A 12,417-nucleotide genomic window follows, 5' to 3' on the forward strand; every position below is an offset into this window, starting at 1 on the left:
GTTTAAATATAGTTTAATCCATCTTAAGGTTATAGCTTAAGGTACATTTTTCATACATTTTGTTTCACCTTTAATCTGGGTAACTAAACAAGTATTGACAAGTAAAGAATTTAAATTCATGGATATTTCGGCCTTTAAAATTTAATACGAAGAATTTTAAAGGCCGAAATATCCATGCATAATAAATATTTTTACGTTTTTCTTTCAACTGCGAGAACTAATCACTAACTAGACGTGAATTTAAATTCTTTAGGTACTTGTCAATACTTGTTTAGTTACCCAGATTAAAGGTGAAACAAAATGTATGAAAAATGGACCTTAAGCTATAACCTTAACCAATACCTACCTACTTACTTATTATTAATACACTGGCATTTGTTTAGCAAACATATTATGTAAGTATAATTTCGGTATTTTAACATCCAGATCGTTAAGACACTTCTTATTTAAAAATGTGCGATTTTGGTTTATTGCTTACTAGTCCTGGATCAGGTAAGTATTTACAGGCTTATTTTCTTTTTTTGCAAATATTTATTTATTAACTAAGTACTGTTAGGTTATTAAATCATTAAAATATCTTTCGGTTCGGCACTAATCTTAGGATTAAGCAGCACGAGCTAGTCAATACAAATGTAGGTTCCACAAATCCGCACTAGCGTCGGAATGTACAGCAGAGAGTGGAGATCGCGCGACGTGACGTTTCGTTTCACCGTGCTCCGCTTGTGGCGCTTACAGCGCTCGCCGCGCCGCGCTATGGCCGGTCACCGGTGCTATTGCTAGTTCGTCGCGCCGCGTCGCGCATTCTGCACGTACGTTAGGGAGTCGTCGCTGCCCGTACTCGCAAACCGACCATCGCATATAGAACTAACCAGTGAAATAACACAATTAAACACCAACATCCGTGCATAAACCCTACAGTGCCCAACAGTGAACTGGACGTGTTTGTAACAGTGACTTGTCTAAACAACAGCAAAAAACGTAATCTTCTAAGCATCTCCGGGCTGTCCCTCGTCGCGTGAGTATTTTAAAGTTATTTTAACTGTACTTTCCATGGTTTGTCGCGCCAGTTATGCTATGTGTAGAAATGTTCGCGGAAAAATATTGTGCGTCCATAGAGTTGGATTGTGGATGCTTTTTTGTGTCGAAGTAGGTCGCGTTTCGAAATTTGAATTTGGAACAAGCTAGTAACTGGCCGATTTTAGATGCAGGCCCGTTCGAGGATTAGCAGAGGAAAGCTGTCGCTCCCGAAACCGGTTGGATTAGCATTTGTTTTTTGCAAATCACTTCATATTTTGGAGGGTCCAGGGGCCTTATTCTCTATCCCGCACGTTATTTTGACAGTGTGTAACAAGCACGGACCACAACGCATCATGTTTAGGATCATAGAAATTTGGCTTACAGAATACCATTCCACGCACATTTCTCGAAGATAACATGACACGGCCGCGTTACGCGTTTACACTATCATACAGAATAAGGGCCCAGATTTTGTTTTAAACCTAAGAATAATATTTATGCGTAAGTACTTACCTAGTAGACAAAATGTAAGATGGAACAGCGCTGTCCAAGATGTTCAACAACGGCGTCGTCAGCGGGTGAGGCTGGTAGATGATGCGGAACTTGACGAGACTCATTATAATTTGTATTGTACCTGTACAAAAAGACTAGGTTCTTCAACTAATTTGTTGTCCAAGGACAACCTACATGGAATTAACGACTGATTTAAACATTATTACTTCTACCCACATGTCTAACACCTCTAATTTATACTACCTAGCTACTAAGCATCTACCTACCTAGTTTGAATCTTAGTAGATATAAGTACGTACTCATTATGGTTAGATATTATTTCACTAGTACATTTTTGTAGACTATTTGTTCAAGAGATGTGTAGAGGTCGGACATTTAGTGGCTGAATATAAAAAAAAACGTTACCTACTGTAATAAAGTAATTACAGCTTACCTACCTACTAGACCAGGAGCGTATAAAACGCAATTATTAATTGTGTGTAGGTAGATAGCTAAAATAAGTAAAACTAACGTCAGGTTAGATAGATATAAATAAGCAAATCTTAAAATTAGATAATGCATTATCTGAATAATAATTAACACACAAAACATCGGAAACAAACAAAACTGAACCTTTATTTTGGTGGCGGAACACGTCCATAGCCTTGTCTATGTTTACTTATTTTATAAAACAAACAAAAGACGGCTGGCTTATGAAAATGAAGATAAGTCTGAAGCCAACATGAAACATAATCAGCTATGTTGTGAATGTTAAAATAGTACAAATCAGTACAATAGAGAAATTGAACGACATTCACAATAGAATTGTCGGCCTGTCAGCACACCATGACAATGACTCGATAAAAACTTAATTAATTCAACGAACGAATGATTTTAATTTTAGAACGATCTCGAAAGATTTAAATAATCTTTATTATAGCGAAATAAAATAAATGGCATTATGTTAACGGCCAGTAAAATTAAGTACTTCTTTGTGGGACAACTGACTAGAAGTTTATTTTTTATTTGGTAAATAGTTATACTTAAGTACATTTTTTTGCCATGTAGCGAGCCTCATAAAACCTTTTTAGACCATTGCCTTTGCCGGTTGTAGCTAAAGTTAACTGGCTACCGCTATTTAATTCCAGTATGCAAAAACATTACGAACTTTCCATAAAAGGTTAAATAAATAGGAGCGATTATCTTGATAGCGAATAACCTCAAATTTGTTTGCTTCTCAACGGTATCGGTATATTTGTTATAAAAAAAATATGGGCGAGCCCCATATGCATGATGCATCTTTCTTTGTAATATTTTTACGACCACCTGGCTGACATTAACCCCTCTTTTCTAACCTCCGCGAACCGCGCAAGCGTATTTAAAAAAAAAAAAACAGTGTTGATTGACATAGGCCAAGGAAGTTCTATTATACCATCGGTACATAGTGTTAGTAAACAAAAAATATCTGGCTAAATAAAAAAACAAAACAAATGTAAACGAAGCAAAACCACAATACCATTTTAGCAGAATATTTACGAAATTGTGCGCAAAAACTGTATTAAAATCGCCTTGACATGGCGGATTCGTTGTGAAATAATTTACATTGTTAATTTTTGTTACCATTTCATATTCTAGCTGTTTATGCTTACATAACGTCGGATAGAAAGTATTCTTAATTAAATTATGAAATTTCTTTTGCAAAATATTAATATATGCAAATGTTTTCTTAACGGTATCGTGGGTCAAATGTCTTAATTCTTGTCTTGTTTCGATGTTTTGATATCTGTGATGTGTAATATGTCCTGGGCAAGAACTACTTCCACAGACAAGAAATTAATTCAAATTCTCGTAAGATTGAAAATGTAATTTCGAAAAACATTTTGAAATTCCTTATGAGATTGAAATATTGAGAATAACGCTTTTATATTCAACACTATTTAATAAAACGCTTTAGACTTTAGAGTAGGTAATGTAATCTTTTGTTATTTAGACAATTAGCAACAATAAAACTAAATTCAAATGTCAACAAGCGCCAGATGTTATGAAATAAAAACCTTACAAAGGTTTAATACGAATCCAATCTGTCAAGTCTAATCACCAGTAATGAACAAATACCAAAAATAGTGTAACACCAAACCCGTGTTCATTAACACATGTCCTGCCCCGGTGTGTTCAAATAGAACATCGGAAATCATAACAAACCACCCTCCGGTTGTTCTTTGACACTGCGTTTTATTTTTAGATTTAAACGTAAATATTTGTGTTACAATTTGGTTGGCTGCGTTGTTACCTTTGCCTGCTTATTGTTTTGAGATGAATGTTCTTAGAGTTCAGATTTTAGAAGCAATTTAATTTCGAATTGTATTTAATAATTTTTGTCCACTTTTTCTTTCATATGGACTTATTTTGTTCCAATGTAGGGTAGGCGCAGCGCCCTTTTTTAAGCTTAACATAAACATTTAACTTTAAAGCTATTTTACCATCATAAAATCATGACATTCACGTATTCCGTGAGTATACTCCAACAAACAAAATAATTAAGTCCTTTTCATACTCCACAAGAAAGTCCTAAATATCTAATCATACTTATCCTCTATATATAGTGCAATATATAGAATACGTCATACTTTGCCACAATTTTCTTTACTAACAATTTTAATTAGAAATTAAGACAGACCGGCGCGATACTGGCGCCTTCTGAAGGCGAAATTTCTCCTTAATCAACATTTTATATTAGGTGTCTTAAATTTATGTTAGACTAGGACTACAACGTAGGTATTAGAACATTGTAACTGCCCGGATGGCAATATATAAATGATATTTGTGTCTACAGGAAGATCATAAGATCTCACGTCTTACTAGATGAGCGTGTCTTGATTACGCGTTTCAAGGTTAGGTAATTGGACTGGAGAACTATTAGGTCTAGCGGTATGCTCCATTGCTCTAGTAGAAGCTTGGATCGTATTTAAAGTCTTCGATTCGATTCCCAGGAGGTTAAGGATGTAGAAGTAAGAGTATAGACTTGGTATTCCTTATGTCGTAATGGATATTCAAGGTTAGTACAGTGTAGCTCCTACCCTTCCAGGGGTAAAATGGTTTGAGTTTGTGTTACGTCAGTCCTCAATAGTCTAGTCGCAGATGTGATGTAAATTAGTATTGTCAATAAATAAGATAATTAGTATTTTGTATTTCAGCCAAAATGTCACTCTCGAAGCAATGTTATCCCAGACATGTAAGTTCCGCCTTCGTTTGCGTAAATGGATAAAAAAAAGTAATATGACCTCGATGCAGATAAATTACCTACAAATTGATTCAAATAAAATAAAAATAAGTAACATTCATACCTAGACATGTTGGTTGTTTAAATACAGATAATCCAACATGAATTAATTACTCGCGTATAAATAGCATAACCGCTAATAAATTCATTTTTGTAATAGTTTCTAATTTTAATTTCTACCATGTTATGAATATTTTAATACAGCTAATTTCTAACAAAATGGCCGACTTGAAACAATGTCAACCGCGTTAAATGGACAAACAATCGTTAAGTAAACGCCTGCTATGATTTATCCAAGGCTAATGCAGTAATTTGCATCGGTCATTAAAACTTTACTTGTCTGAATAATGAGAGAATGGGTGGATGGTGCGCATGTTAATTTATTGATTATTGTGCGCATGTTTTACTACCCATAGAGCCTTACCATAGACAACAGGGACCGAGGAGGTTTTACACCTTTATGGCTACTGTCATAATGCCTAATAGGGTAACGGTGTGTTTTGAATTTTTAAGTATGTAAGCAAAGGAAACCTAGTTTTAAACTTGTTTTTTGTTTTATTCAATTTGTACCATACATTCAAAATATTCGTTTCATAGTAGTTATATTATGTTAATACTAATTGAAATGGAATATTATATAATGTAGGTAGGTAAACTAATAAATATTAATACAACATTTGGCACAGCAAAATTAAACACTGGATCACCTTTATGAGCCACACTTATTAAATAATACATAACTTATTGGCACGAATTAAGATGGAATAAGAATAAGAAATACATATTTATCATTTGTAAAGTGTAAAGGTCTTTTTGCCTTTCTATCATCTTTATTTTAATACAAATATCCAATTTCAATAATAATTATTAACGCGTTTGTTACCTGACATGTTAGTCACAAAATAGATGTAGGATAACTTCAATTATATTATTATATTATATAAATAAAACGAATAACAAGTCGTTTGTTAGCTCTAGAACGTTCTACAAAACCTTAAAAGCAATACAGAAATAAAAAACACACAACTAAAATGGCTTTATGAAAAAGAAAATAAAGTGCAAATTCTACCATTCTCCGAGTTTTTTGCGTTGGCAACGAACTGAGACATCATTGTTTTTTGTTTTATATCCAAAATGGCACGTGAACATATTTTAATTATGTCCTGTATGCCATTGTTAAGTTTTTGTCAGCTTGTATCTGGCAAACAATCTGGTTTTTGCTTTGGTAGTTTTTTTCCGTCGGTACTGGCCGACCTTGCTTCGTTCTTGACTTTAGAGGGGCGCTATCAGTTCTTATCATTCGGTCGGATTGATATTTAAGATAATTCAGCCAATATGCAGCCTCCATTTAGGTGTGGCATGTTTGTGGCCTCTTGAGGTCGAAATTAATTTTCAATGTTTTAATTAATTTGCATTGTTACGCCTAGAGTATAGATTGAATAATTTCCAAGTCGCTAGTATTACTCGTTCAAAAATCAAACCAACACTAGCAACAATAATACAATTTTGTTAATACGATCGCATAGAAGTTAGTCTTTGTTGTATATATTACAGAAATAAGTATGATATGTTATCCAAGAGTTAATTCTGTCGTCGCTTACATTTAGTATGATTAACAATTTCAACAGCATTAATCTGAAATACAGGCAAATGGCGTCGTACAGTCTGACATCTGATATGATAAACGTTTTCACCTACATATATTTATGTATGTGCATCGAAACCATTATCGTTTCATTGTTATGTTTGTTTGACACGATTTTTTCTTGTTTTTCGTGAGGTTGCTAAACGCTGAATGTTATATTTGGCTGTTTGTATCATACTTTGTCTGGGACCGAAAGCCAAAATCTCTATTTTGTTCTATAAATAAGTTCCAGTTTAGGTGTAATTGCTATGCCCTAAATTGGAATTGAAGACTTAAACTCAAAATTCTGTATTCTAATAAGTAAACCCAACTGAGTAGAACAAATAAAAAGCATGAATCTAAAAAAATATAGCTTGAAATTAAAGGTGAAATCTTGATGTAGAATTACACATCCCTCCAGTGACAGCAATAAGACGTATTTGCTGGTAAAAAAATATTCCAGTGTTAAACCTATCACATGCCTTATGATTGATTTCCGAACATATTTCTTGGAACAATATCATAAGATTAAAAAAAAAATAATAATATTGTTGATGTAAATTTTCTTATGGGTCCTTTGTTACCTGAAGTAAATAAATAAATAAAATTTAAAATACATTTGACTAGGCGGGTTTGGCCGCTTGAATACCTATTACAAAGGTCCTTATAACACTAGCGATTTACAGCGCCATCAGAACGGCGCCGGCGCATTCTATTTAAAAAAACACATTTAGAGTTTCATCATTGCTCTTGGGAGAAAATCAACAACAAAGAAGCCTATGCGTGAATCCAGGACATGGCTAATCCGTATCGAATCTTCATATCCATAATCCATAGCCGAACTTTATCCAAATCCCTGTAACCTTTACCTCTAACTAACTTCCACCCAAACAAAAAATTTGCCAAACTCGCATAACACACGAAATATATTACAATATTAGTAAGATAAGATGAATCTCTCAATTTACTGTAGTTTTACACCTGGCTAATTTGTAAACTCCCGAGAACCAGAAAAGTGAAGAATTTGGAGCAATTAACTGAGCTCTTTTAACCGAATTTCTTTTAACGACTGTGAGAAGCTGATGTTAATCGATCAGGTTTCCTGGCTGAGTGATTTACTGCTCTTCCGCTCGGGGCCCGTTCCCAATTTTATTTGGGTCGCCAGTTCGAATCCGCGTTAACCAGACCACGTCATTTATGAAGAATGTACATATCTGATGGTATTGTTCGATAATCAATGGTAAACTGCTCGTTAGGTTGAATATATTTCATGTGGAATCATAAATCACACATTGAAGTCCATAATTATATAGAAAAAAACTACAGTCTTGTGTTGTTATTGTGAAATGTCCCACTATTTTTGGACCTCATCTACTATTGACAAGGTTTAGGTAGTCGTTCACCACGCTGGCCGCATTTGAGTTAGCAAACTTCACTTATCTTTGAAAAAAAAACTTGTACTCTCCTAACTGCTTAGCAAATTTTATCATTAGAAAGAACCTTACCCGCACCAAAGATATAATGTAATAAGTAGACACTAAAGTACGTACTATAATTGTAATGTTAAGAAATAAACAATACAGACAATATATTGAAACCATTCAGGTTAATGTTACAAAATGGTGGGACATTTGCGAATTTAAAATTAACCACACTTAAGCAAATTATTCATGTAATTGACAGACAGGCGTGAAACAAAGAGTCATCAAAATTATAGGTATACATGTTTTCGAAATGTGCATGGAAGGTTACTGGCTTCGTGAGTAATACTACGCATTTTATATTCACGGGATATTCCTCCTGTATAGAATAAAAATAAATCGTTGATGTCATAAAATGTCAATACCTAACTACATATTTAAGTTCGGTCGTGTTTTTACCGACTCCAACAAGGAAGGTATTCCATTTTTGTACCTAACCCACCGCCGCACTAGTTAAAATGCTGGACATTATGAGACTTAACATCAAATGCATCAGATGACTAGTATTAGCACAGCGTTGTTATTCGGCCCTAGGAGAAGCTATTGATCAATTATCATAGTCAGTCACTTCTAAGCTAGCGACTAGCTCCATCCATAAAAACAAACTTTACTTTTAAAATATTACTGCAGATCGTATCTACATAGGAAACCATTGTATTTCAATACGATCATTTAGCTTGACGATGTGGTCACCATCCATCATCGTTATCATGCACTTTCACTTGCATTAATCATTAACACTTTCGGCACTTACCTGGACAATGGTGACTTCCAGCATTGCTTTTATCGGTTCGAGGCGGTGAGATGTGATTTGTATTCTAAGTGGTGGAGAAAAAGTCGATTATTTGATTGCACCGGTATTATTGGTATTGAGAATTCAATGCTTTGGCATGTTGTAAATTGTTTAATTACTATGCAATAATATTTATTAATCCTCTAGAGACAAACCAAAGTTGCTGTTATGGTGAAATTTATAGCTCGCGCGGAACGGACGACACGCGTTCTCTTTATAGATAAGGCATATGAAGCAAATTGTCCTACTATGACGCAGAATGCTGCTATTTATTTCACAGCGAGAATTGATTTATTTCAAATGTCGCATAAGATGGTATGGTCACATCTTAAGAAGAGAATATTCAGCAGAACGTCAGTCGTATTTGCTTATATCTATACCAGGCATTCGTTCCTGCAGACGGCTCAACAAGTGGACACGAGACGATACGCAAAACCGGTCGCAGTAGAAGTGTAAGAGTTATGAGGTGGTCTGGCACTAAATCGGAATAATGTCAGACAGAAGGAGAGTTTATTATCAATTTACCTGATCAGGAAACGAAATCGAAACCTCAGCACGTAGTCGTACAGCAACCAAGCCAAACAGACAATTCATTAAAGTCAAATACCTAAATTTAGAAAAGCGGACTGTAACACTTATTTTTACCTCATCGAAATTCAAGGCGATATCTTTGAAAAATATATTATTTTAGTGCATCGAGTGATTCAGAGCTTACGCGGAGCTTTCAAGGTTCCCTTAGTCAGACCAGGCCGTTTTAGGATACGCTATCAAATGTTACGTCTTACATGAGTTTGCATCTGTGTTCACTCGAATATTTAATCTGTTAAAAGTAAAATGAATGAAAAGGAACTGTCACCTATTTAATTTAATTTAGATATAATTCCAGCTGAAATAATATAAGCTTATGCTATTTTATTAATATAAACGAGCAATGTTGGAGCCGGTTTGAAGAGCATTGTTGTTATAACTAAAATTAGTTTTAAAATTTTGGTGATACTAACCCATTCGAAATACAGGTATATACAATATTAAAGTATATTATTTGCGGCCCAAAAAATAATATGTTTTTTGGGCCGCAAATCATCGGCCCAAAAAACATATTTTGTAGTAGGTAATTATACTAAGCTTTATGATCTTAAAATCTAATGTCACACGATGCAGAGCTTTATAATACAAATAATGTGGTGAAACAAGTATGTCACAGTATGCAGTGCTTTGTAATTCATATAAAATGGCGAAACAAATACAAACGTCCGTGTCGTCTGATTGCAATGATTGTGATTGGTCGAAACACCAACGTGTGAGTCACGTGTCAGTCCCTCGACCAATCACAAGCAAACGAAAGGCCATCTATCGTGTTTTATGCTGAGGTTTTATGCCACTTCTAAGGTGGTTGGGTAGTGTCGTTTATGTGTTATAGCGCTTATGTTAAACCGAGTAATACTGCTGTCATTTAATCAAATTCCTGGATATGATGATCAATGGTTTATGGGCAGTTTTAACATTAGACGAGTTGAGATAAACAATATTTTCGTCGCTCAAATGTCTATTTACATAAACAGTAGTAATGGGGACTTAAAAACAAACAGACAAATTGAATAACGCCATTTATACCATTCAGATTTTAGTATTGCTATCCTTTCCGACGGCGCCCACGCATGTAATATATGGCCACGGACCAATTTCACATATGGTTAGTCACACTTCCCGTCGTTTGTGAGTTTTACGAATATATAACGGTATTGATTTTACTTGATATATATTTTAGGGAAGTTGCGTTCCGTTTAGAGACCTTTAAAGTCTTATTGAGGGCTTTATTGTCGTTTTCTCCAGTAGTTTGTTGGCAGTGTTCATTTAATATGAAGTGATTTGTATGTTTGGGTGGGATGAAATAGTATGAGCCGATAATTATTATTACGTAAACTGTAAGTAAATATTCATATTATTTTATTCGGCCACACCAAAGTGAAACCAGCGTACCTGATGGTAAGAAGTGGAGTTTGACAGAATGTTGAATAAAAAGAGATGGTAATCCTTCGCCAGTCAACATAAATCTCCTTTGAATCTGGATATACAGGCTGATCCCGGAACGCGACATACTTACGTAGGTCACTATGGTAGATTTTACAATTTACACCTTGCGTGCGGTGAAGCGGACCCGCAAGCAAACCTAGTCCTACTAATATTATAAATGCGAAATTGTGAGGATGGATGTATGTATTGTACGTATGTTTGTTCCTCTTTCACCAAAAAAGTACCAACGGATTTGGATGAAACTTTATAGTAATATTGGTAACATCGGAATAACACATAGGCTACAATTTATAATGATTTTGTGTAATTTGGTCATAATATAACGATACATATCAAGTAAGTCGGAAAAAAAATTGCTATTTTGGCGTATGCTGCCTAAACCGTTGGAGTTAGACAAAGATGATGTATCGTAGGATTGTTTGTCTTAAATAGTTCTAAATAAAAGTTCGCGACAGCATATGTTTACCTTTTATGTGGAAGCCACGATGACCAAAATAGTGAGCCATTTCTGTCTGCCTATCCGATCGGATACCACCATCGTGCCACTAGCAAAGGTCTTAGTTGAATTCTTAATTTTACTAACATTTTAAATGTGAGTGAAGATTATTGCATGTTAGATGTAATTCCAGAAAGTGCTGTAGGGATTGGAATTCTAGCATCCAGAACATGTCCTATATTAACGTGTATACTTTTTATCCCTGAAGAGCACTTAGATCATCTAGAACGAAAGCACTATGTGCTTAATGCTGGAACTAAAAGATTTTGTCACTTTCATTGTAACTACTACATAGAAAGTCCAACAAGCACTATCCCTTCTTGTCGTTATGAACACACATATACATAAATCTTATACTCTTGTCTGTTTTAGGCACACTACAACAGTTTTTATTAATGTATACATAAGTATAATTCTTGTCCTTTATAAAGTGTCTTAAGTATACAGTTGGACTTGGAAACTTCTTTCATTCAAGCAAAGTCGGGAGCAACATATTTAAATCTTAAATTGCAAGTAATACGTGACGAAACTAAGATAATGGCGGCTGTGTTCCCACGAACAATAGCCTTACGTCAGTATGTGCTAAGTAGCCGCCTGTGAAATGCGTGTTTATTTTCCAAAATACTATTGTGTGTGATGAAAGGTTCTTTGAACTTGTTTGGTAATAAGTGAATCGAGGTGTGATTGATTGTATGCAAGTCGACCCGCTTTGGATTTTTTTGTACCTACAACTGAATGACGAAACGAGCTAGCAGCTAAACTACCTTAAAGCAATAATACTACGCGAAATTAGAATAACTAGGCACTATAAAACTGAGCTGGTCACTTTAAAATGTTAAGTCGCAATAGCCAGTAATCACACTGGCTACAATATCCTTCAAATCCAACACACCGATCTACCAAGGATGTTAATTCTTGCCCGACGATCTTTTTGGGCTTTTCACTTACCAGGTATAGTCCGTTCACAAAGAGAACCGTCGTGGGATCTGAGGTCGCTACTATTCTTAATTACTTTTTTGTTTAGTTTCGGTATGTTTCTACGACATGAGAAATGAGTTTAACATTTATAAAATGGCGGGGAAGGGTTGCTATGTATAAATCGTAGTTAGTTCACTTTTCGACCACGACGATTCTCTTTCTGAACCGACTATACAGTTAAGGCACTTTACCCAGCCGATGATGTAATAGAAAAAACACAAC

At 34.9% G+C, this 12,417-nt stretch overlaps 1 protein-coding gene across 4 annotated transcripts in view; it reads left to right on the top strand.

The window, feature by feature from the left end:
• Window positions 1–767: 767 nt before the first annotated feature.
• Window positions 768–12,417, top strand: part of LOC115440910 (LIM domain only protein 7) — a 168,657-nt gene continuing 157,007 nt past the window's right edge. For 2 of the 4 annotated variants that reach the window (XM_030165412.2, XM_030165410.2), the window contains exon 1: window positions 768–1,015. The gene's annotated coding sequence lies outside the window, so the exon portion shown is untranslated. The remainder of the gene's footprint in view (window positions 1,016–12,417) is intronic. The other 2 variants (XM_030165413.2, XM_030165415.2) reach the window with 1 other exon arrangement.

This window comes from Manduca sexta, chromosome 6, assembly GCF_014839805.1.
Source record: "Manduca sexta isolate Smith_Timp_Sample1 chromosome 6, JHU_Msex_v1.0, whole genome shotgun sequence".
NCBI classification, from domain to species: Eukaryota; Metazoa; Arthropoda; class Insecta; order Lepidoptera; family Sphingidae; genus Manduca; species Manduca sexta.